The sequence below is a fragment of the Eleginops maclovinus genome, chromosome 20 (assembly GCF_036324505.1).
Source record: "Eleginops maclovinus isolate JMC-PN-2008 ecotype Puerto Natales chromosome 20, JC_Emac_rtc_rv5, whole genome shotgun sequence".
NCBI lineage: Eukaryota > Metazoa > Chordata > Actinopteri > Perciformes > Eleginopidae > Eleginops > Eleginops maclovinus.
Genome location: NC_086368.1, coordinates 11,571,835 through 11,596,513, shown reverse-complemented (window position 1 = coordinate 11,596,513; position 24,679 = coordinate 11,571,835). Strand labels below are relative to the sequence as shown.

The window sequence follows — 24,679 nt, the reverse complement described above, 5'->3', positions numbered from 1 at the left end:
CTAATCTTCTAAAATGTAAAGTTATTATTATGATTCGTCCTAATAGTTGAAAAGGATGTGACCCAGTTGCAAGCCTATTGTGTTGCTTGTTTGACAAACTTGTCCATGTCATTAAGAGAAAAACAAGCAAGCCTTTTGGAGGCCGTCATTGGAATATTTTCAGCCACCATGTGTCTGTAGCTATATATTCCATGTTTTCTCTAACGTCATGTGCTTTGTGTCAAACATGAAGCAATACAGGATGAGTGTGACATGTGGGGTCCAGTGATTACCCTCACAATCCAGGCCCCCTGTGACTGTAGATGAATGTTTCGCCACATGTCGTGGGCGCTATCCATTCAGACAACACGTACAAATCAAACTGGAAAAATACGCCTTTAAAAAAACAGCATTATGTGTTTCACAGTTCAGCTTTTCATGAGATATGCAGGTGTGCGCTGTAAAACTCTCTAAGGGAAGCCAGTGAAGAAAAAAAAGGCTTTAGAGTACTTCAAATGCTTAAAGAACTGAAAGGTTTCACATTGGAAACCCATATTAGGGACAGTAAGAAAAAAACACTATTTTCTATTTTTTTGGGATAAAGTGACATAAGAAAGCTGACCTTTACCTATGGATGGCTGCTTTAATTGCAATACTTTCCTAGAGGTTTAAATTGCTAATTGCAAAATAACCTAAATAATATAAGGGTTAGTACATTTGAGGGGGGGGGGGTTAAATATGTTTCCTTAAACAGCTGAAGAAGCTAAGAAAGTGAAAAGTGAAAACATTTCTACTCTACTAATAAATTAGGGCAACTCAATGAAAGGTCATTTCATATCCTGCCACATTGTTCATTGCTGACAAAGAAAACCCATGTTCTTAATCTAATTATTTAATACTATCAAATTAAGTAAAAGAGCTTCATGAGGGTCGTAAGTGGATATTCCAAAAGTGGGCCATTAACGATAAACATTTAAGCCGTTTTTATGGTTAACGCCTTGGTGAGGTGCTTCAATTATTATTATTATTTATTTTTTAAATAAACTTTATGAAAGTAAAATAAATCTTGAGCTAATTTTAAAGCAGAACTGGTCAAGTTGATGTGCTGAAAAAGGTTTGACTTTTGCTCCTTTCTGTATACAATATTCAACAGTGCAAGTATGTTGAAATTAACACACACAAATTCAAATTCAGGCTAACAGCCTTGTGCTATTGCTGTTGAATGATGTGTTCATAACTTTGTAAAGAGCCCTCCAAGTTGCAGAGAAAAAGCAGTATTCACGGTATTCTTAAAGCATATGTGGTCCTGATATTCAAACCTATAACAGTATGCACAAACTTAATATTAGTATGGTGGGATATTGCACTTTTTCCATTTGTTAGCTGTGGCTCTAGAATTGTGTTATGAGCACAACATGCTGATATTTCCTTCTCAGACAGTCTTAAGATCTCAGTGAAATAGTATACAATAAATTGCCTCTGCGTTAGGAACAAACCCTTACCCCCACACACACATGCACAATGTAATGCAATGCCTTGCTAATATTATACGACTAAAGAAACTCTTTTTGGGAAAATAACTAGATTTTACCCCCCAATATAATGTCTCCGTAGGGCGTAAAGAAAGATTAATGTGCTACATATGAAAGACTATTTTTAGTTCTCCTGGACTGCTTCGCATTGGGTCTGTCATGTTGCTGCTCTACACAATGTATGGTGAACTAACATTCAATCTGATTTGGGAAAATATACTTCACTTCTTATCATTGGATTGAATGTTTGGCTTGTGGATTGTCTCATTTTCATTCCTCTGGCTTCAAAATGTTATTTCACACTGTGATGTTTGCTTCAGCGTTGTTTTGGTGAATGAAGGGATGTGAAAGAGTTGTGGTGACTTAGAATCTGCAGATAGTTTCAACTGGCAGGTTTTCTTTGAAGGAGAAACCACTGCCTGATAGAAGATAGGATCAAATCAGCACAGATTATCAAGTCGGGATACTTTACAACCCCTGCTGGGGGACTGTGATCTAGCTCTGGGCTATGGGGGGCTCAGTGATATCTGAAAGTCTTTTCTACCCACATGCTCGGGGAGATGAACACAGAGATTGTAGCTGATAAACTTCAGATGTCAAATGGGTGAGATAACTGGGCTCGCCTGAAGCCTGAGCGTAAAGCTGGGACAGTGTTGCTTTATGAATTGGTTTGTTTATTGGGACAACAATGTTTTATTAATTAATGGATGAAGATGTTCTGTTATGTGAAAATCGTGCTCCAGAATCAGCAACAAATCTTCACATGATGTATGCATGGTGTTGTCTCTGCTCTGTGCATATCCACAACATGTTCTCATCGTTAGTCTTCAGGATTAATTACTGATGGTGTACTTTTGTACATTGTTTGTGGGCTGTTAAAATGCAGTACCGGTTTGTATTTTACAGTGAGGTCTTGAGTTATTGTGAATTATAACTGCTGTACTGGATGTCCTTGTTTGTCATCTTTTATATCAGACCCATTAATTAAAAAACACTCCCTTCAAGTAAATTGTTTTTATATAGCCCAATACCACAAATCACACATTTGCCGCTTTACAATCTGAACAGCTTACAAAATCCACTATCCTCAGACACTCTGATACAGAATCAACCAACATAATAAAATGACAGTACCGACAGTAAGAGTGACAACATTTAAGATAGATTGTAAATATTTATGAACGATATAGATCCGGGAGGACTCACAGATGCTGCTAAACAGACAAACAAATCAGCCCCAAAACCACACAATGCTAAACTCAATAACACAAGTGTGTACAACACCATCCACACAGTGGCAATGGAAACTGAATCTTCTGAATTATACCAACAACCAGAACATATGGAATTATGCTCGGACAGCTAGCAGAGAGAAAGAAGTCCCAGGACAGTGGAGAAGAAGAGAAGCCCGAGTTAAAAGAGAAGATAAGGGGGAGAGAAGCAAGACATAGCTGTGCTTAGGGACACAATGGAAACAGAGGGTTAGAGTTGCAGTGGTTTTTAAAATGTTTACAGTTTTCTGTCTGCAGGAACAAGATGGACCACTAAACAAATATATTGATTGAAACTCTGTCTGACCCTCTGGAAAGGCAATGTTTACATGCCAGAAGTAATCCTAGAATACCTGTTTGGTGACTAAATCTTTTTAATTTTGAATTTGAAGTATGCAACGTAGTTAACTTTCTGATGTGAGCATGAATGTTATTGTTGCTGTCCATGCTGAGCAGGATCAATGACAACCATCCCTTTTTCCAATGCAGACAATAGAGCCTCTAATTTTATAACTTGTTCAGAGTCTTCTGTCATTCGTAAGTCATACTTCTGAGTACCTTCAACTCCCAGTGGATATTAATTGAATGGCTGTGTAAGATTTGGCCAACAGGTGACCTACAAAGAAATAAGAGAGGGCAAAAAAAAAGTTGATGCTTCAAAACAATCAGTTCTTTCAGATACAAATTACTCGAACCACGCAAGAGCAAGGCCAAATAGATTTTCCAGTCAATCAAGGAGCAAACATATAAATGTTGTCAAAGGCAGCACTAAAATCCATTAATATAAGCACTGAGAAGGAATCCAAATCCAAGTCAAAATAACCAGAAAATCTTTCATCAGTTTTTACTATGTAGTTTTAGTTCCCTGACAGGCCTTGAAAGCAGATGAAAAAAATCAAGTTTCCAAATGATTAACGTCAAATGTGTGGACCAAAGGTTGAGTCACGATATGTTTTTGTACTTTTGAAAAGAGTAGAACATTTAGAGATTTGACGATAGTTATTAAGAGACTTGATTTGGATTAATGTGAGTTTTTGTTACTCGTGGCAATGGAAACTGAATCTACGAGCAGTCTTACAGCTCGTAGAAATGGTGCCAGTTGTAGTTGATACATCAAAAACAATTGGCATTGTCGGTCCCAGAAATGGCAAGAGATCTTTACAAGTTTAGCTTGTAGGGGTCAAGGGAGGAATGTTGGTTCTGAAGCCAACACTATATGTTTCAAGCGAGTGTCACAATATGTTTAAGAGCTACTGTCTGGGATAAGCCTTAAGGGTTGGATGCTGACAGATGGCTGCTTTTGAGTACTGTTGGCTACGGTTTCTAAAAGACATCTACAAATATGTTTATTCTTTCTCATGAGGGATCACAAATATGCTGTTTTAGCCGAATAGAACAATTCTGTGCCATGAGAGGTAGAAAACTTCCAGTTTAGATATACGCCTCTTGTGTTCCAATCACCTGCAGGCCTGCTTAGGAGAATGGGATTCTCCAGTAACCAGGGTGTAGAGCTCTTTGATCGTCTTGTTTTTGTAGAGAGTTGCAACTAAATCCAGGAGCCTAGAAATGGCTCTGTTTAAGTCAGCGGTACAATTTTCCACAGGAGCTGCTGCTGCAGTTGAAGGAGCCAAGACCACAGGCAATTGCTCTCCTGGTGCAATTAAAGTTAACGGACCAATGTGGAGAGTGGTTAATATGTCAGCACCAACATTACAAGGACGAGCTACTGTCTCTTCAAACTTAATACGAAAGAGATCTGACACCATGTGATGAACAATAACCAAATCCTTTAAAATGAAGGATTCAGTTGAGAGGGATCTGATATTTTTAACTACAGCTTTCAAAAATAAACCGCTCTGTAGAGCCGAAAGCAGATGACATGTGAATTTGATTTGAAGATTTTTTGCAGTCTGCATGCTTCTATTTTCATTGTTTTATTTTGTTTTTTTTTATTCAACCGCAGATTTCATCATCCTAATATGGATTAAGTTGTTTAACCCCTCTGTTGTGTTTAGAAAAGGCCAACAAAAAAGCAGTTGTTTCCTACTCTACTGAACAGGGATGCACTCTGCATTATCTGACGAGGAGGTTTAGCTATTGCTGCAAAAAGGGCTGTTATCAGACACTGTATCAGAGTCAAAGCAGCGTCAATTCTATGAGACCATACAAATGTGCACCTTGTTTGTCAGTATAAATGAGCATTTCATATAGACAGCAAATGTGACAGGCAAACAAAATGCTACATTTCTGTTCATTGACATGAACATTATTAACAGAAGACGTGGTGTGTTTACAACTCTAAAGTTGACCTTTCTGAATGTGTTGAGGCTAAATGGATACCTGGAAATGGTCACAAAAACAGGCAAATGAGAACACACATGCTGCAATAACACTGCAAAGCAAAACAGATCGATCTGTGTCTCTCCTACAACTTCATAGACTACACAAAGTCCCCTAACCCAGAAATGCCATACACTGAGCCCCATGTTTACATGCATTGGAGAGGGAGAGTGGTTGCAAGTAGAAGGCAGTGGCTTGAAATCCACACAGTAAAACACGGATGATGCACTATTGATTTGGGCCTCCGGTTGCTCCTCTCTGATCTCTCAAAACTGAGAGGGGGATGTCTGGCAGGTGTGATGATTTTAACTTAGGGCCTGCAGCTCACTCTGACATAGCTGATAAAATACTCCAGTACAAGTATAGATAGATATGATGGGCATCGCTCGAGAGGAGAGCTGCACTGAAGCTCCAGGTTGCTTTTGCTCCACTTTGAATAAGTTTCAATGTCTTATTTTAATTTAGAATGATATGTGAGGTATTTACATATGCTTGTGTATGGTACACCTGTTTTAATGTGTCCTCGTGGGCTATATTTGCCTTGTTCCTGACCTAAAACTGAACCTCTTCTATCTTAATGAATTAGAATTTTGCAGTTCAGAGCTAATTATGTTTGTCTTAAGACTTCATAAAAATATATTACATTTTTAATTAAATAGTATCTTATATATTGGTTGGTGTTGAGGTGAGGGTTTCGTGAATTGGTTACTCTTTGTATTCATAGTGTGTGTACGTGTGTGTGTGTGGGTTGTTTTAATATATTTTTATCCACCGTGAAAACTTCCCCGCAGGGATAAATAAAGTTTATTGGATTGAATTAAATTGAATTGAAATAGCCCTGCAATGGCTAGAGTGAACCTTCAGTGAGTCAAAGCCCCCCTAATTTGACACACAGCATGGACAAATCTATATTAAATTTATTTTTTAAACCGTGATGGAGCTGGTGTTTTTTGTTTTCCTATGCTGTAAGGAAACGATATGCCTCATTGCGAAAATTGGCAAGCTTTGTTTAGGGGGTTTCTGCTAATAGTCGTAAGTCCTTTCCCTATGCTATTTTACATCATATCTCTGCAGTTTATGGGAAACATTTAGCATCTGTATAGTGTTTGCATAATATCCTCTGTATTAAGCTTATTTATTTGCTTCTGCCACTGACTTTTTTTTTTTTTTTTTCTTGGCTTGATTGGACAGTATTTTATAAAAGTTGTAAATAAATGAAGTTAGCAGTGTTGCTATTTGTTTGTGCTGTTTTTTATCTTGAATCTGCCTCAACTTCCGGAAATATCTCTTGATTTCACTGTGCTTGCTTTTGTCCTTTTTAACTAAATAGAATATGAGATTTATAATGTTAATTTTTAAACATTGTTTCTTGACCTATTTGTCCATACCTGGCTTTCCATAGGGAATTCTTTAGAGGAGATAAATAAGTCACTACTGTCTAATGCAATTCTTTGGATAGCTTTCTATGTAAACAGAAATGCTGTCTGTGGAGAAAGGTTGCATGAATAACTCATGCTTTCCATGGTGCTGATATGGGATCAGCTTTGAAGCAGCTTTCATCCCCTCTCTGCGGTGAGGAAATGATGAGTTGTGCTTGGTGCTGATTCTGGATCAGCTTTGGGCAAACTCTCTCAAGCTGTTCTCCTGTTTGAAAAGGATTTGTTTTTGCTGTTGGTTTTATTTCAACCCACCGGCCATTTGGAAATTAGAAGTTGTCCAAGGTGCAGATCCCAAATAAGCTGTCGAGCAGCTCTCTTCTACTCTACTGTAATTATATTAAGACTAGTCCATGGTGCTGATTTGGGCAGATTGCCAAAAACAGCAGCTCGCACAATCTGACAGTTACTACAGTATGTTGCAAGTAGCTGCTGTGTGCTGTACATGTAATCATGCCAAGCTGATTTATATTTTATGTTTTATAAAACCCGCTGCTAGCCCCAAATAGAGAAAAAAAAATAGCAAGTGTATCTCTCTGAGGAACATACCAGGCAATTGGTTTAAGAACTGGGCAAAAGCAATATTCGTAGTGAAACCATGGATAGACTCAAAACATGAGAGGGTTGTAATAAGTATGGCAGGGAAAATCATTTTATTTGGAGAAAAAAAAATTGATTCAGTAACCTTTGACTAGTTCCTTCTTTTAAAATCATTTCCACGCAGGAGGTAGAGTATTGTACTGGTGAAACAGCCCAGTAAGATTACCACTGCTGGACCTTTTACCCATGGTCCCTCACCTCCCTCTCTCTCACAGCCCTGTATTGATCTTCTGCTGGTTGTGTCTTACAGTACTATATCCACAGATATTTATGTTTGTAGCTGCTGGTCTCCGGTTCCCATTATGGGCTTGAGCGATAGGCACGGGCAGTGTTTCAACACGTCGCTGCTGAGGAAAAATGTAATATTCAAGAGGCATGTCCTTAGTCAGCACTTCCATCCCAGGAGCTGGCTATGTAAAATGACCAGGGACAGCAAGTGAAGCATAATGCACAAGTTGAGATACAAGGAAAAGAAGATGATTACAAGACAAAAGCTTTTGCTTAAATATCAAATTAATTTGATTCTCTACCTTCACTGAATTTTTATTTGAGTAACAATTTATTTTCAAACAAATCAAGTGTGTGGGCTGTATTTATCTATTTTTTAAAATGTTTTATTGTTGACAGATATTTCAGGGTCTGACAGGAGATCTTATATTATCTAATGGAAAATAACTTGAATTCTTAAGGTAAATGTGACACTGTGAAAATGGAAATAAGCAGCATTTTCAGTGTTTTTGCTGAAATCAATTAGGGTATCAAACCAAGTCAGAAATCCAAATACTGTAAAGGCAAATCACCTATGTCTCAATTGTGGGGCATCAGTTAACACAGTGACAAATTAACTGCTTATTTCAAGGGAAACTTTACGTTATAACATATGACAAACACAACAATTAATTACCAATGACAAACAGTGATTATAGGATACAACTGACAATTCAATAACAACACATTGGACAGTATGTTTCCAATTGCAATACAATTCCTCCCAGTTTCTTCATGCGTGTCTTCTGCCTATGGGTCTACCCGTTGAGTCATTGATCTGCAACCAGCCAGTCATGAAGTCCTTACTTTGGATTAACATGAGAACATGTATGCTTCTCACATTTGCTCTTACCCCCTCCTCCACTTCTTTTTCTCTTGCTTTCTGAGACTTTCCTCCTCTGTTCAGTGCCTCCCTGTGAACAGCATCAGTCTCTAAAATCCTCGTTGGTACATCAGCTTCCTAACCTTGCTGACTTGAGCCCCTACGAGACTTCAGCTGGATGTGATGGTGGGTAATCTGCAGCAGAAACAACTCCCTCTCTTTGTGCGCCCTGTCACATTCTTGTCCCTTTCTATATATTTCTTAGACACACACACACACACACACACACACACACACACACACACACACACACACACACACACACACACACACACACACACACACACACACACACACTAATTAACAGGTGAACCTCTCGAAAGAAAACCGACGTTATGTTCACTTTGTCCAATACTTATAGAAACTATAACTGAAAACTACCTCTGGATTCAGCCTTTGTGCTCAAGGGTTGTTCCTGCCCTGTGTGTTGTTCAAAATAAATGCTCATGCTCTTGCATTCATCTTATCACTGTCTTTTTTCGAAAGATGTTTTTGTAAAGCAGATTGAGCTGCCTTTGTGTATGAAGTGCTATACAAATAGAACTTGCCCGCTTGGCCTTGCCCTGTGCCACTCATGCAGGTAATACACAAATGCATGTATTGACTCCAGCTCAACAACATGGTGGCTCTGACACTTTGTAAACACCTGAAACAATGATGCAAAACAAGAGTCTGTTTTTCGGCCCTTTGTCCTTGTTTTCTTACAGAATACACTCACACATGTATATCATGGTCGTTATAACGCACACTTCATGCGAAATGCTTCTCGACTACTTTTTTATGGTGGCTCCAATGATCGTTATACTCTTCTCTCTTTTCCTCTCTCTCCTCCACCTCTCCATCTGTAGGTTCCCTCCACCACCACCAGGGGCTTTCCACACCGCACGGCTTGGCCGTCCCTCTCCCTGCGCTCCACCGAACGGAGACCCCAGACGCGCAGCGCAGTGGCAGACAGGGCGCACCGAGCGTCTATCCTCTGATTTTTTATCACACAGAGGACCGTACACCTTTCAATCCGGGAGGAAGCTGCAAGTTGAGTAGCTGTCACTGCATCCCACAGCAACTTGTCGAGGAAACGGCATGTGTTTCCGCCCGCAAGATAACAAAGGTAGGACTTTGGGGGGTGTTTTAATAGGAAAGTTCACTGTGTCGTGGCTCGGTCTTTTTAAATATAACTCTACTGGACTTGCATGTCTTTTGATATTCCTTTGCAGGTGTTTTTTGTGTCCTGCAATCGAGGTAAATTGCATTCATACATTATTTCTGTATGTTAATGTGCGTGAGTGTATGTGTGTGTACGAAGAGGCAGAATGATGGCTTTTGCATTTCATTTAACATTTTTGTCATCTTTACTTAAAGACGAAACATCACCGCTTAACTTGTTGCCACTTGTAACTAAATTAATGCGGTAGTGTGGTCGGTAATGAGCGCTAGTCATGATTCCAATCATATAAAGTGATTTAGACTGGGAACAGGCTTAGTGCAACGATTTTCAGTTTACGATGGAGAAGGAAACGATGTCCGACGGGTTACACGAGCTTGGATATGTCTGCACTTTGATAATTGTGTCGAATGAATTTATTGTAGGCTGAAACACAATTTCAGTGAAACCTCCTCGGTAAAATGAGGCAGCAGCAGAAGTGTGCACATGCATTTTTACATGGCTGAAGACATTAAAACACTCGTGTGTTGAAAATGTGTTGCTACCTGTAATTACAAGTATGAAAAAACAAAAAAACAAACAGGAAAGCTGAATTGTAGCAACTAATATGCATGCTTTCACAAATTAAATTATAGAGGTGGAATACGACTGCACCTCATGCACAGTGGGGTGCGTTGTCGAAGACTGCAGCCACTTGATGCGCCAACAGGATGTATTTGGAGAAGTTGGATGTGTGCCACTGTGCACTAAATCCATGCTGTTGTATGACTGATGCAGACCTACAAGCTTACTATCAACAACAATTCTTTATCAGTCTACAATACATTGAATTTGTGTTTATCTGGCTTTGTGATAATCCTTCACATATAGTTGTTGCAAATTAAAATGTTACAGACTCGCTGCAGAATCGTAATGGTTAGTCTTTCTTTTTCTATTATGTTCATCACTGTAGAGAATATATTAATATTGGCATGAATTACTATAGTTGTATTAATTTACTATTAGTTCTATTTAATCATTTTCAATCTTGCATCCATGCTAGGGATCACATTTGCATCAGCTGCAGCCTGCAGCTTATTTGCAAATTATTTAATACAATTTACAGGACATAATTGCATTTTTGTGATGCATTTTGGCGTCACTTTGTTTTTCTTTAAAACCACAAAATGTCATTATAATCCGTTGCTTTAAATTAGTTTAGATTTATATTAACCACATACAGTTCTTTGCAGACTGACATTTAAATGTATTTTAATATTGTCTGTTTAACTCGTAAGACAGTCACTGAAGATGGCTCATTAGAGACACAAGCTTCATTGTGCGGTGATTTAGCTTCCTGCAATCTTAAAGACACATCCCAGCTACAACATTGATCAAATTTATTCCATTTCAACTTAATATTTGTTTTTTAGGGAGGCAGTTACTTCATCTCTGTGGTATCTGGATGAAATACAACCTATTCCCAGCAGTAAGACTCGAGCTGTGCTTCATATTGCAGAACATGATTTGTGACCGTTGGGTTACAGTACACTTTAAGGTTGGATATTATTGAGTGACCTTGGCTGAGGTTAGAAATGCTTAAGTTTACTCCTTCAGAGTGTCTGCTTTCTTGACCGTGTGTGTCGGCATGTACAGTAAGTGCCTGAATGTGTGTTGTCAGTGTGTACATGGGTTAACTGTGTGTTTCTGAAACAGCCGGCATGCCTCGGTTATCATTTATCCTGAGCTAATTGGTGTTTGGGAAAGTGAGAGAAATGCCTCTAGTCCCAATAGCCAATCAATGACTTTAATTTTCCAATTAGATGCTGGTCTGTGCAGGAATCCGTCAAAGAAGCAGGACCTCTCCATGACCTTTATTGACCCCGTGTTTGCAAAATTGATTTTCAAGAATTACAGTACAGGAGGAAAATTAGTCGGGATGGATATCAGAAAGACGTCAGGCATATATTTAGGCTCATTCTGCCTAAATATAACTTGCAAGTCCACCCAGGAATGGTATTGTTCTTATCTTTATTTTTATCCACAGAGCTATGTAATGAAAGCATAATTTAGGTTATGTTTCTTAAAGTTTATATTTGTGTATATATATATATATATATATATATATTATATTTTATGAAAATATCTAAAGACATGCTGTACAAAACCATTTGCATTTATCATTCAAGCTTTCTAAAATTCTACAATGCTGGTACAAATGTCTGTACCATCGTACAAATGCCTCAATGGGTGGTGTTTGTGCTCTTTCCTAATTTTTTCTTTATTTGCTAAACACATCTAACAATAGTCACTGTAGGCAGTGCATTATTTGCAACAGGGCTGTATGGTAAAAAATGTTTGGATCGACTGAATGGCAGATAGACACAAACACATCCCTACACATAAAACACACAACTCCTAACTGGTGGAATGGAATATAACATATAATATATATTCTCTGCAAGAAAAAAAAAAAGGAATACATTTGCTGCCTTACTGTCCATTACAGACACGTATCTGCTCTGTATCCTAGACTCATTTATTCAGCCGGTGGTCTAACCAGGGTGTACATTACAAGGGCCATGTAGCAGTAACCCAGATGGCAGAATGGGCTGATTGTGATTTATGTACCAAAAGTGAATGCATTACTGTGGGCTTCTGGAGTCAGTGCCAATTCCAGGCAGGCATTTTCACACATTTTTCACACACAAACACACAGACTCACACAAATCATACAAACACAAAAACAGAAGCTTACCTATGGGGAAAACTTTGTTATTTTGATGTTTGTTCATACAGTCAAACTTGTTTCTCTTTCTTTGTCACTTTGTTTCTCCCCTTTGTCTACCCCTCTTTGTCATACACACACATACACACAAATGTAGCCTTCCTGAAAAATCGTTAAGATGAAACAGTCCAGCATTGTGAGACATTGATTACCGTTTACCAAGCTGGAGCATAAATGTAGTGTGTAAAGGAGAGATGGCTAGACATAGAGAGAAAGAAAGAAAAAAAAACAGAGAAAGTGGGAAAGAAAAGGGTGATAGATGATAGTGCTGGGGCAGTAAAGATGACAGATACAGGAGTAAACCAGGGAATATTTATGGCTTACAGAGAGGGGACCGATTAGGCCAACTAATTGATCTGGACCTGCGGTTAGGTGCCTGGTTCACTCGCAGCCAGCTTAGTGTACACACTGCCTGACTCAAACACACACATTTTCACAGTCACACTCCTGACTGCTCACACCTGCTGTCTTGTCGCCGGTCAGGGACGGTCAGCCCTTAGTCACTTCATTACCCCCTCTGGGCAGGGACTGCATCAATCGTATTAACTCTTGAGCTCTGTGATGGAATCGCTGTAGGTAGGCTCCATGGTTGATTTTCCAGTCGTGTTTGCACACAATTTCTAGGTGAGGGTTACAGGCAACACTTTGATCCGACAATTCTGAGGACTGTGGCTTTGCTGAGGAAACTCAAATACTTTTTTTGATGCTTTTACCTGTGGTGAAACAGGTTACAATTTTGTATCTTTTCATTGTAGCAGCAGTGTTAAAAAACATGTTGTTGTGACAATTTGTTTGATAAAACTAGCTGGAATTCTTTCCTCGGGTCAACTATGCTATTGAAATGACCATCATCATCATGTTTCTACATCATTCAATTTTAAAAGGTTTAACTGCTTTAAAAATGAGTTAGTTTTTTATTTTTGCCAAGAGAATAAAAATCCATCTATCATGACTCTAGACTTAATTGGAAGCTACGGCCAGAAGGCTAGCCAATTATTTTAGCCAATTAGCTTAGCCAACTAACTTAGCCAATTAGCTTAGCCTCTAGCATAAAGACTAGAATCGGGAACTTTAAACTAGGGTGACCAAACGTCCTCTTTTGCCCGGACATGTCCTCTTTTTACGTCATGTCCGGAGCGTCCGGGGGGGTTTTAAAAATTCATGAAAACGCCCGGTTTTCACTGTTGGGACCATTAAAAATTGACTGGCGCTTCCCCCCACCCCCCAACAATCGCAAGTGGGGGGTTTTATAAATTCATGAAAACGCCCGGTTTTCACTGTTGGGACCATTAAGCATTAACTTAAATTGACTGGCGCTTCCCCCCACCCCCCAACAATCGCAAGTGTCCTCTTTTTCGCCACCTCAAATCTGGTCACCCTATTTAAACATTATTATATTATCATTGATTTGATCCGTACACAAGCACACAAACAGTGCTGGGACTTATAACATGTTAATTTGAGAGATTTAGAGATGGTTTTTCATGTTGACACATGTATATATATTCAAAAGCAGCTCTACCATTCATTCATTTTTTTAATCATGAATACATGGAGGACCCTGACCTGTAGATTTAAAGGTTACAAGAACTGTAGTCCTGTCATTCCCAAACCAACAAAGTTCTGAACAACAAGAGGAGAAAAATGGACACTAACAAGTTTCAGGCAGCTGCTGAGTCCATCTGTCCTTATGATGCAGTAAAATCTGTTGATATGGCACTGGTCTAAAAGCCAAAGAAAGCCAAAGAATCATTACTGAATGGAGAGTTCAAACGCAAATAAAAACAATTTTAAAAAATGCCTTCAACTGTACAATAAATCCGATATATCAAAGGACCCTGGTTTAGCAAACAGAAGTAGGTAATTGTAGGCATACAAATGCAATTGCTGAGATATGAAAATAGATAATCATAGTGTACTGTGCTGCACTGAAATAAACAAAATAAAGTATATTTAGAATGTTGAAATTCAGCATTATGATTGGTTTTGTTTTTCTTAGCTTGGTCAGGGAATGAAGATCAGAGGGGAAATGTAATTAATGTGAATATTAAGGGCGGTTTGAATCAACAATTGATCATTTTTTTGAACCAATTCCTCTGAGTCTTCAAAATGTGCACATAGCTGAAAGGGTTGCGGTCGAATAGTCAGTTTGGTTTAGGAAGGTTCCTAACGGAGCAAAATGACCCGGAGGTACCCAAGTGGCAGCCATGATAAGAGCTGTTCGAATTCTCTAGATGATAGGAAAGGAGCTTTGAAACTTTCTTTATAACCTCCTTTACCTTAAGGAACACTGGAACTTCTTTTACAAAAGAGAAGAAAAAATGCTGTCCAACAATGCCTTGCGGCCGCAACGTTTGCCGTGTTGCAACATTCGGCCGTTGACCGAGGCAGCCGATCGTGACGGAGAAATGTGTTTCATGAAAGTTACGGTGCTTATCAAGCAATTTAATACTTATGCCGTAACTTACTGTGCTTTGTTTTGAACGTTCAGCACTGTATTAATCTAATGGAGAAATATGAACGTGTTTCTTAAACTTTTTGTTTGAATTGTTATACACAAGTGATAGGTTAATGCATAACTAGTTTATAATAAACACATTTGTATTTATTTTAAAATATTTTCATATAATCATACGTATTGGGATTCATGTGGGTTAATACGTGTGGGCCGGAGGGTGAGGGTGACAAGCATAAGTCTTGCTTCCCTTTTTTATTTCAATTCCAACCTTTGTAATAAAGAATATATCTCTCTCTGTTGTCCACGTTCATAAAGCATAAAACAACACCATCAGAGCACGGTGAAAAGTAGATGCGCTTTCAGTAGTCCGCTTTATAGAAACTGTATTTCCCACAGCAGACGCTCGTTAATAACGTCTGCTGGCGCATCATAAATGCGTGGGATAGTGTAAGTGCAGTCGGATTCTCAAAGCACCGCAGTCTTTTTTTCCCCAAGTCCTTTTGAATTCTCCTATCCACTATTCCTTAACCCCGTGATGTTTCACGCAAAGATCAATGAATAGTAGGTAAGAATAGACGATAGGACCATACCCAAGGTCTGCATTTAGCCAGAATGATTAGGCCAATCCAAACACAATAAATAAAACCTCTCACTTGAATTACAGTACACAGTAACCGTGGCAAAAGCAAGGTATTTCATGTTCAGTTCTCTCCGAATGTGCTGTTCCTTTGTCTTCCTACCTAATGTGCATGATTTCCTGAAGGCAGGTTTTCCATCTCTAGTAATGGGTTCCAGGTAGTCAATCTCCCTTCTGTAGCTGGTCTGCAGGTCTAGGTTTGTGCTTCTTGCACTCGAGTGGGAAGAACAACTGCTTTGTAAACAGGCAGTTCTTCACCTGGATGTCACGGTTCACAAAGACTCTTCCTCGGAGTCTGGCATAACCCCACTGGCAGAGCTTATGCGGTGGTGTATTTCTGAATCAGTGTCGGCTTTGGAGGGATGAAGGCTGCCAAGGTAGGGAAAGTCATCCATATTTTTTAAAGGCTGAAATATTTGCTGTGTGTTGAGTTGCAAAAACACAGCGCTTCACCACACGTGTGTGCTCATGCACGCACGTACGCACACGTTTGCACGCAGACATGATGGGTTTCTTTTGTTTGCAGGGATTAAAATGAACAAAGGATAGAGGGTGATCTAAAGAAGAATGTGTTATTATATTGTGTTTTAGCTCTTCTCAGAATTATGCATGTAAAACAGTGGGAGAGGGAGGCTTTGGGGTCTTTTTAATAAGTAAACAATCTTAACTCAATAGTAGTTAATTTCAGCCCCTGCTTCGCAAGTGACTGTGATGCCAGTAAATAAGAGTTTCATTCAGTTTGACAAGGAAAGCTCATGTTTTTCAGCTCCTGTCTCATATCCGATTATCTACTGGCAGTATATGGTGACATTTTTGTAGACTGAAGATGCTCATTGAAAATGAGTGTCCCTGAAATGAGCTTTATAATGGGTACAGCTATTATTGAGAAGACCCCTCATAGTCTAGTTGGCTTGCAAACTAATGGTTATTAAAAAAAATTGGCAGTAACTATACAGATTATATATTATATAAGTTAAATTGGAAGACACAAATGCTTGATTTTGCCCTTTGTGAATTACAAGACACACATTTCATATATACAAAGTACAATTGAACATTCTGGTTGTTTTTCAATTTGAGGGGTTTGTTGAAATTCATATAAAAAGTACAGCGTTGCAGCTTAGTAGTTAACCCAGTGCTCAGAGCAAGAAACAACTGTGCTTGGTTTCCACAAGCGGCCCGTTACCTGCCATAGTTGAAATGAATAGGTTGATTAGAGACTACAGAAGGATCTGAATGTCAGTCCATCTGTTAACTGGCATCTTGTCAAGGGTATTTTCCAGCCTTCTGTACAAACTATGCTGGGACAGGCTCCAGCACCCGGGACCCTGAGTAGGGAAAATGAATAAGACAATGGATGATTGAACAAACATCAATACAGAATTTGTTTATCTTTTTTTTTTTTTTGACTCCAGTGCTTTTCATTTAGTTTCTGGTTATGCAGCCTAGCAACAGACCGTTGGTTCCTGTGAGTGCCTAATTCAGGTTAGCTTGTCTTTGTCTTCCTCTAGCTTTCGCTCCCTCTTGCTTTTTCTAACTCTCATCTATGGCAGGACTTTAGTGTTGTGGCTGATGAATATTTCTAGGATAATGATGTTTGGTGTGTTACGTGGAAGTGATTGCGATAAAATAATAATATTGTCTTGTGATTTCCAGTACTTACTACATGCTAAAAAATGAACTCAAAATATTGATGTAAAGTGTGTTTTTATAATGAAATATACACTCCTTACAGCAAAGGTTGCATATGTCATCATTTACCAAACATACCAATTGCTTTATACTTGAGACTGCATGTGTAGCTCTTTTATTCTTTTCAGCTTTTAAAACGGGAGATGAATAATAGTATTGGAAACATTATAATATGTATTTGCATAATGTAATACAACATTGAGTTACACTATTGAATTTACTCTTGCACTGTGATAATGTATAACAATTTGATTGTATCATTGGACTTATAGAGAACAGTGGATGTGTTTGGTAAGTGGCAGCTTTAAGAAATGCCTGTAGTCTGCATGGGTATCACTTTCTCCAGGCAAAGCAATAACTCTTGTTAAAGCCCTTTCGGGAACTCCCTGGGAGAGGAACTAAGTTGTTTTCCAATGTGATGCTGTTTGCACCTTGCAGAGGCATAATGGAAAAAGCCATCTTTTAATAATTGTCAAAGTTACTTTGAGCCATTCGAGGAAATGTCTGTCAGTCATGAAAAAATGTGGGAAAAAGTATGATGTGATACAAAAATGTGTAGTGGAGTTTTCCTCTGTGGAAAAGAGGCGGATGATTGAATGGTTGAGGTTTGAGTGCATGGCATGGTTTTATAAAACACTTCTCAATGCTCTGCCCTTTTACTGCCACCCACTAGCACACATTCACGAACAGCAAAAAAATATAAAAATTCTAAAGTTTTTATGTGTTTGCTGAATTATGTATGCACCCTCAGGGATAGTTTTACTAACGGTATTAGCTTATGCTGGGCAAAGCGTGCTTACACACACTCAAATAACTTGCAAAAAAACTCACACGCAACAACATGGCCACAGATAAGTGCAAGAGCATCCATGTCTACAAAGTAATACATGATACACGTAATACAGGGTGCCTTTCTACTCAAACTTTCAAAACGTTCTTCCATTGTGAGATTACTTCTTACTTGGGAACATTTTAGGAAGTTTAGTAGAACCAATTAAAACTGTAAAGACTTTGCTTCAAATAAACACAATTTTCTGCTGCTCAAAAAAACATACATTTTTAAAACAAATTTCCGCAGTCCCTAATATCCCTTCTTTAAAAAAACGAGATTAAAAGGTGAAATTAATAGACACCTTTTCTCTGCTGCAGCCCTCAGGCTACTCTGTGTGATGGTACCACCATGTACTGGGGTCAGTCTACCTGAGTTATCACCCTACATCACAGATTAAGGACAGGAATCCATCAATTGAGCGGTCTGTGCTGGACAACAAAGCCTTGAGCTCAACATCCCAGACAAATAGTTGATTATGCTGAGTTCTAGCTCATTTTTCCTTTCAATAAGAAAAGCATAATCTCTCCAATACCTCGTAATGGAAGAGAATTCAATATTATCCCCCAGACATATACCCAAGAGGGTTTGAAGAAAAGCGGTATTGTTAAGGAGTCGTGAAACTTTGCCATAATCCTCATGGCTCCCGAGGAAGCAGACAATGAAAAACTAAAATACCACTCATTCAAAGCTATCTCAATGCTCATACTGTGCTGGGAACGTTGGGTGATTATGTGAAAATCAATGCTACAAGCGCTGGCCAAAATGTCACCAAAATGATGTAATAATGAAAATGAAATTGATGTGTAATATGAAACATTTAATGGGATATCCTTACACTAATTTTGACCAAATTCAGTCAAAGAATTCAAGCTAAATGGTCATCACATTTGATTGGAATTGTATCCTTGGTTACCTGTTCTATTATATAATAATATATTATAAAATGGGGTTTCCTACTGCTGGCTGTCTGTTAGAATTAGTCCTTACATCAAGGCAAGTTTGATTATATTTAGAAACACCTAACTGTGTGCATGGGTTTCCTACATTTTCTTACCAGAGTCGAAAGACATCCAGGTAAGAGGAAGCAGTATATTGGGCAAGCCTCCAACAGCTTTTTATTTCTTATAAAATGAATGATGGAGGTTGTTTGTGCTTCTATTTTTTTTTTGTTTTTGTGCTTTTGGTCTCTTGCAACAACCTGAAACATTTCCACCAGCCTTCGCACTGCTCTTGGACCATCATTTGTCTGCTTAATGACTATGGAGGTGCCATGTTGAGTCGTAGTGATGACATATTAAGGCAGGGGTGGCCAACCCGCGGCTCTCGAGCCGCATGCAGCTCTTTGCCCAGTCTCACGTGGCTCCTCAGTACATATGGAATTTTAATTGTGTGGGTTTTTTTGCGCATATGTATCCAGGTTCAAAAAGGGTTAACGACACACAAGTTCCAGGCCAATAGTTACACAGAGTTTTCGACACAGAAGTGCTTTAGCCAATCAGAATGCAGATCCTGCAGTACAGGGGGCGGGTTCTACTGCACTCGCGATGTGACAGGGAAGGGAGAGATCTGCTTCTGAACGGCGATATTTTCTACTTCTATTTAACCACTGCAGGTTTTCCTCCTACTGACTTTCCCAACTAAAAAGGAAAGGTCTAACCAGCTTTCTGTATCTGCTTGCAACCACGCTCTCAGTAAGCTCTTACCAAACAATATTTAACTTAGAATTTGGGTGGTAGGCCAAATGTAATATCACGGTATTTTTCCCAATTGTAACAGTATCTGGATATATTACTGTATTTAATTATTTTTAAATGATTGGAAATATAATAATATTTATAGGTTTTTGCCCCACAAAAAAAACCGTGGTGGCCCTCATGAGTCTTATGTGGTGAAGGAATCAGAATGCATGAAACGACTGCAAAATGTAAACCATTTTACTGTGCATACTTTGCATACCACATAACAACATAATAACTAAAAACAAAAGCACTGTTTGAAAAGCTAAACAAATCCCCCCTTCCCTGAAATGGCCGAGTGCACATTTAAATGCTATCCAGGGGACCCTTTTCACTGCAGCACCGCTTGAGCGGTAAATTAGTTTTTTTTATTTTGTATTTACAAATATTGCAACTAAATACTTTTTGAAAACATTTATATTTGAACTCTGGACAAAAACATGACCTAATTCAAACATATTGGGTCTTATGTTGTTAGTTATCTCTGTCTTGATCCTGCTTTTAAATGGTCTACCATAGAGAAACGTTTCAAAAAAGTATGCCTTTTTTCTTAGTCACACATTATCATCTCACAGGGAGATACAAAAACATACAAACGCTTAATAGTACGCACTTAACAAAAGCCAGTAGAACATGTTTATAAAATGTCATGGGTTGAACTCTTCATAGAACAGGTTTGATCTGTATCTGAACTCTTTAATGTTGTTCATGAGTCGTATTACAATAAGCAGCCAGTTGAACTTCATTTAATCAGACAATATGCTGCACATACACCTGATGAAATGATCACTAGACTGATTCAATCAAACATATTTACCATAAACAAATATTATTATTATTATTATTATTATTATTATTATTATTATTATTATTATTATTATTTACCTATATACTAATTTGTTCAAAAATGAAGAAGGAAGAGAGTTAATGTAAGAGAAGTAGAAGGGGGTAACTTGGGAGATGGAGGGAAAGACTGTTTGCGGTAGTGGTATGTTAGACTGCTTAATATATTCCTAATCCCCCCATTAGTTCCTTTTTTGGGACCCTCTGCAATTTTCAACCTGAAAGACCATTTCACATTGTAATGTAGAAATAAGACTAACACCAGCTGCTCTGTGAGTCATTCAGAGGAACACTTACCCCATTTCATTTCCTGTACTTTGTCTCACCTTACCTTGTCCAAAAATACATGTGCATTTATGGAAATAAAAAAATCAAGAAGGATATAACAAATGTCCATTTCAACAATCCAATCCATGATAATAATGTGTGTTTTGCCATCTTTATGAAGAAATGATGAGTGATGGTGGGTAATCAGGGTTACGGGTTGTCTTCTCCTGTGCAGTTCTAAACCTGAGCCTCAAGGTCAAAGTCTTCTTACCTGTTCAACATTACATGTATTCTTAGAAGCTGTAAAAGCAACCCAGAGAGGACGAAAAGATAGACAACAATACCAGATTGGATCATTTGCTGTATGACAACCTCATGAGCATGTTCCTTCCCAGATTTGCAATCCTCCAACAAACTAAAATCTCTCAGAGGCTCCGCCAACGAAGTTAGTAAGGTTACAAAGCAGATCTGCCAAGACGGTTTGGAAAGTTCCCTCTCCAGTGGGCTGAGACTCTTTTCACAGAGTAGTGTTGACTAGACTCTAAAACATAGATAAGTTGAGCTTTTAGATCAAGATTCATGGCAGTCTCATTTGAAATATCTTTGAGCAGTTCCCTTGGTTCTGTCATTTTGAGCAGAAATGTACTCCCTTAACAACACAGGCTCAGTAGTCTCCAGTACTACACGTAATGTATTTACATAAAGTGATCTGAGAACACCAGTTATCTGCAAAGCTCTGTAGTTAATACACCAAAGAAAGGATGTGTGTGTTATACCCTCAAATGGCCTATTGAACTGGATGGTGGTCTGCTGGAAATTAGAGATGTGACTGACTGACACAATCTTACCGCAGCGGTGTCCGCGACCATAGCAGTTGATTCTTAATTGCAGAACAGCAGTGCAATCTGCAACCTTGTGCACAGTGCATGTATTTATATTGCTACATGAGTACTCATTTAACAAAATTGTGGGAGACCACGTTTACATACGAATGAGCAAGTGCATATGCCTTATACACCACCAGTGATTATGACTGCGCTGGCTTAATTCACTGAACATCCACAAGAAATGATAAGCGTCAGTGGGCTATGTGTTGCAAGTGTTTGGTTGTTTTTATGTATTGTTTACACATTGCTGAATATGGTGTACTACATTATCTGTCTCAGGGAATTTATGATATGAAGATGTCACATCTGTTTTTAATGGTGCACAGCTGCATGCACACATATCAGTAATCCCGGGACACGCTGGGATTTGTACTGATGATACATATCTTTGTAAAGATTAAATCACCGCGTGTGTGTGTGTACGTCATGCGCACTGGAGTTACTATAGTTCTGAGCCTGTGTCCTCTTTGTTTCTGCAGCATAATGGGCTTTGTAAGATAATACCCAAGAGACATAACAATACTCCTGAGCTAGGGGATTGTGAAGCCGTCCCAGTTCGTAGCACCGCTTTGGCTCCAAGCTTCAATCTTTGATTGGAAAACCAGAGAAACCTGGATTTACCGGCAAATGATATTAATCGCTGCCGTGGTCCTCTTCCCCTTTGTCATCTCCTCTCCTTTTCAATCACTAAGCTCTCAGTTTCAAAGCTATTTTCTCTCTACATCCTAATTCACTCCTACAGAGATTCTCAATGTCAAAAAGGTTATTTTTTCATTATTGCAGCGGGAAAGAGACACTTTGGCGGGATTCAGTTGTATACTATCGGGTTATTGTTGTAAAACCATTGATAAGTTAATTTTCTTTACTTAATTGAAAGAGGTCTTAAATATTGCTCAAGTTATAAAAGCAGATTTTATATTTGAATTTGGCTGTGAATAGGTTTTTCTGTAGACAACTCAATTCACCATAATACTGTGGTGGTCTGCAATCCTACTGTTTAGCTGTTAGATGTAATGGCCAGTTTTAAAGTTTCCAAATAGAAGATGTTTTCATATGAGCATAGCTTAGCATTTAGTTTTATCATAGCATTAGCATGTAGCTACATGGCAGCAATGCTAGTAGCATGACAACACATAGCCCCTTCAAGAAATTTACCAACATGATGTTGAAAACTGGATTTTTAGCACTTGTGTCGAAATTGGAGGATCACACACAATGCAATATAAATGTGTGTTGAAAAATTTGAGCTAAAGCAATGGAGGTTAATATAGTCATAATCACCTGTTATCATTGATACACTTGTCTTTATTATGAAATGATGGCCTTCCACTTCACAATTCCAGTGGTCCACATAAATACTCAACAAAACTAAATGATAGTAACGAAAAATGACATAATTAACATTTAATGTTACAATGCTCTTTTGCTATCAGAGTCACTTTGCATTAGTTTTTCATCAGTTGCTAGTGTCAACTAAGACTTGTCATTTTGAACACAAATATGTAAATATAACGGTGGAATAATTCTGACTTAGATTATACATTGAAAGTGCTGTGTTGAACACTGTACTGGGGATTGCTTTGGTATTGCACTTTAGAAGACATTGAAATCGACAGCATAACTCTTTTCTGTGAGCGATTCACTATTTATTAGAGATCTATTGAGTGAGATGGGTTTTTGCACTGTAACTCTACAGTACCTGGGTATTTATTGCCTTAGCTGGTGCCTCTGGAAGGCCTGTAATAGAACTGATAAACAGGGCAATTATGCTTGGAGCTCCTTAAACCTGTATTTATAAGAACATTTGGCACTAAAACATAAACGGTCTGGCCTTTATTTCTCTTGACAGGTTATGGTTAAGCATACCCCCGCAATCCTCCAGCAGTTAATTTTACACCTAGCCAGTCACTTTCTCAGCCAGTCAGTTTGCTTATCCAGCCAATAAGAACATTGAAGAGGCAGAAATATCTGAGATAACAAACTAGCCCATCATTTTATTAGCTATCCAGCTCAGTTTTTTCTCTAGATATGTCAAGTGTTTTCAAGTATGCATTCTGCAGTTGGTCAATCGGTTTGGTTTAAACAATGTACTGTCAGCTTCAAAATCTATGAGGTCATGATTAGAACTATCTGTTTTATTGGTGTTGCAACTAATCTGTTTACATTTGTTTACTAATTAGAAATGCAGACAAAAACATAACCCTGTTGAATATCATCCTAGGCTCTTTGTGTGATTTTCTCATGATTGGAAAACAACACTTAACTGTAGAACTATGCTGTTAATTGACAGCAGACAGCACACATACAGTTCTTGTTTTTAATGGCGGAGTGGAGGTGCCTTAAATGAAATGTTAAAAAACCTATGCTATTTGCGATTTGAATTATGAATGCTTCCCTCTTCCATGAATAGACTGGATTCAAATTGTATTGGCCATCTACTCTGTTTTAGACTTCAAAGAGAAGATTTGTCTGAATCAGTTCCCAAGCTCAAGCTCTAGAGTGAAGCAGCCTCATGTTTGCGTTTTATCCCACATACACCTCTTATGGACTGTTACCAGTGGGGCTGTGATGTGTCTAGCTTTATGAGTCTTTGCCCTCCTACCTGCATACTTAAGGAGGATTATCTGTCATTGCAGGCTTAATATGAAGTCTCAGTAATGGATTCTCATCTCTGTATTTATGTTTGTGTTTTGTGAGAATGTGTGAGGTAAAAACAATGAAACCCTCTCTATGTGTTTGAGTGTGTGCACCTAGGTCTTTGTGATGCCTGAGTTTTAGTGTCCACAGCGAGTGGTTTGTCACACTGAATGACAACTGTGCATGCACCTGTCATAGTCCTTTGGATGTGCTCAACATTGCTAGCCTGAAAGAACCCCCAGAGTTACCTGGGGTAATTTGTATTTGTTTGTAGTCGCACCAATGCACTGATGCTAGATCTGGCATGCTCTGTGACTTGGTCCTTTGTGTATGTAAGCCTTTATATGTTTGTGTGTAGGGCCATGCCTCCCTATTAGCACATCTTCCCAGCCTTTCTGCCTTTTATCCCATCACTCTTGGTTCCACATAGTTCAATGTGCTGTCGCAAGGTGC

The 24,679-nt window shown here is 38.6% G+C and overlaps 1 protein-coding gene across 1 annotated transcript in view; it reads left to right on the top strand.

Moving 5' to 3' along the window:
- The first annotated feature begins 9,250 nt into the window (after nucleotides 1-9,250).
- LOC134882174 (cadherin-22-like) overlaps nucleotides 9,251-24,679 on the top strand; it is a 135,601-nt gene continuing 120,172 nt past the window's right edge. Inside the window, exon 1 of the mRNA XM_063909765.1 lies at nucleotides 9,251-9,416. The gene's annotated coding sequence lies outside the window, so the exon portion shown is untranslated. The remainder of the gene's footprint in view (nucleotides 9,417-24,679) is intronic.